Source organism: Sesamum indicum, linkage group LG11 (assembly GCF_000512975.1).
Source record: "Sesamum indicum cultivar Zhongzhi No. 13 linkage group LG11, S_indicum_v1.0, whole genome shotgun sequence".
NCBI lineage: Eukaryota > Viridiplantae > Streptophyta > Magnoliopsida > Lamiales > Pedaliaceae > Sesamum > Sesamum indicum.
Window position 1 is genome coordinate 13910190 of NC_026155.1, and position 2320 is coordinate 13912509.

At 30.3% G+C, this 2320-nt stretch overlaps 1 long non-coding RNA gene across 5 annotated transcripts in view; it reads right to left on the reverse strand.

The window, feature by feature from the left end:
* LOC105174430 overlaps positions 1 to 1243 on the reverse strand; it is a 2148-nt gene extending 905 nt beyond the window's left edge. For 2 of the 5 annotated variants that reach the window (XR_002287987.1, XR_002287985.1), the window contains exons 1-2: positions 1109 to 1243; positions 945 to 1013 (exon numbers count right to left, since the gene is read on the reverse strand). This is a non-coding gene — a long non-coding RNA (uncharacterized LOC105174430). Of the gene's footprint in view, positions 1 to 159; positions 229 to 672; positions 735 to 944; positions 1014 to 1108 lie in introns of those variants that run through there. The other 3 variants (XR_002287988.1, XR_002287986.1, XR_002287984.1) reach the window with 2 other exon arrangements.

Sequence of the window (2320 nt, forward strand, 5' to 3'; positions counted from 1 at the left end):
AAGTGAAATTGGCAAAACGTCACATACATGACTGAAAGAACAAGTGCAAAATGTACAATTCAATTGTAAATTGGCTTTCAGATTTCACACATTATGAATTAGATACATATGATAAGCTTTAAGAATGATTGAAAAATATAAAGTAAGGTAATTAGTCACCTGGTGATACAATGAAAGTGCCATCTTCTTCATTTTTCCCAGAAGTTCTAGAGGCAATGGAGCCCGACAATAGAAAACACTAGAATACTTCCTTCATTTTTGTAATATAACAACAAGGCACCAGCAATATCATATTTAATTCACCGCAACCAAAAAGACAAAAAAGAACCATATCATATTCTGTCTCCTTGTACTTTGCATTAAGACAGAACTAGGAAGAAACCAAGACAGGGAAGAAAACAACATAGATACATAACTGTGGCATTCTCCAATTCAAAGGCATAATATGCAACAGATATTTCATAACCACAATACCTTTCTAGATGTAGTTGAGAGTTCATATTCTGGTTGGCCCATGGGTTGGGCAAGTACTGATTGGTTTAAGAAGTTTAATCACAGTCCAACCAGAAATTTTAAGTTGAGATCAAATTGGAGTAACAGAGAGTGGATGGCGGCACTTAAGTTTCAGTTAATAACATATAATCATTATGACAGGAGATAGGAGAAATTGACCGCTAGAACACGGGGGAAGTCTGATTGTAGAAACGCCGCCTTGAAAGAAAGAAAACCAAAACCTTCCAAGAAAAAAAATAAATTCAAGAACAAACAAGAAACCGTGTAATCAAGATTGTGAGTGCAGGCAATATGTATAAATGCAATTCCTGGACAAATGGCATGAATCTTGAGCAAGACCGGATTGAACAAATTTGTTATGCAATAGGAAAATTGTGTGAACTCATGCTTCCTGAACTAATTATACAAGAACCCTTGCAAAAGCAAAGTACCTTTTAGGTAATAATCCGAGAAATTCAAGAGAAACCATGTAGTAGTTCCTTGAAACAATTAGCCAAAACCTCCAAGAAAAAGAAAAAAATTCAAGAGTAAATAAGAAACCGTGTAATCAAGAAGTACCTAAACATAAATAAGAAATCGTGGAATCAAGAAGTACCTAAAGATGGAGGCCTGAGGGCGGTCGCAGCACGAGAACGGCGGAGGTGGCTGCCCGAGAACGCGTCGCCATTAGAGCAGGGGCTTTTCTCTTGAACTCTCTCGATTTTGCACTCTCTGGATTTCTTTATGTTTTGTTCAAAATTCTCTTACGGTACAAATTTCAGTTGGGCCCAACGGTAAAAAACTTATTATTATTATTTTTACTTTAATTTATAATGATAACAAAATTAATTCATTTGCTTGAAAATTTAAATTATTACCCAATTGAAAAATGGTTGAATAATAATTATAAAATATAAAATAATATATTCAAATAATAAAATTATGAAATTCAAATGCAAATTTTTTGGAGTGAGTAAGATCAATTACAAAAATTGCGGAAAATATGGTAAAATGAATATATTAAAGTTTTTTGGTTAAGAATAAAATAGAATTTTTTGGATAAATAACAAAAATAGTGAACTACTAGCCATGTGCTACTATAATTAAATTCTTACTAAATTTTATTTCCAGGAAATAATTAGCATTCATTTTTAACAGCAATATATAAGTTTCAATGAGTTTACAAAATTTGTTCATCTACTTTATTATAAAAAAACAAAAAAAACCCTTTGTCGTGCCAAATTTATCCTTGAATTCACTTATTTCTCTAAAATTTTTTGATCAGAATAGTAATTTTATATTTTGTAATAATTTTATAATTATAATTTTTTTCTCTCACCCAATGCTCCATTATTTCTCTCACATCAAACTTCTCCATATTTTTTTTTATTAAATTAACAATCATAATATATTTTTTCTCTGTTGCGTGATGTATCTTTCCTTTAACAAACTTTTTGTCTTTCTCACTCACACGCCATGATTATTGTTTTCACAAAAAAAGAATCTCTTAATCTTATATCATGACTATTTTAATGCTTGCGAGAAGCGCGTGCAGCATCGATTAATTTATTAATACATAAACTCAAATAATTACTGCAATTTGAGTGTTATATTTATTGTTAGTCCTCTCAACCATAAGTTTATTGATTCAATTACAATTTATCAATTTAACATATTAAAAATGAATGAATCCACATATCCACTTAATTATAATTGGGCTAGCTATACATTTTTACAAAAAATGGTTTACAAGTTACACTTCAAAAAAATTATTTTATAGTAACAACTTTTTAAACGGCCAAGTTAATAATGTAAAAAAAAGATTAAT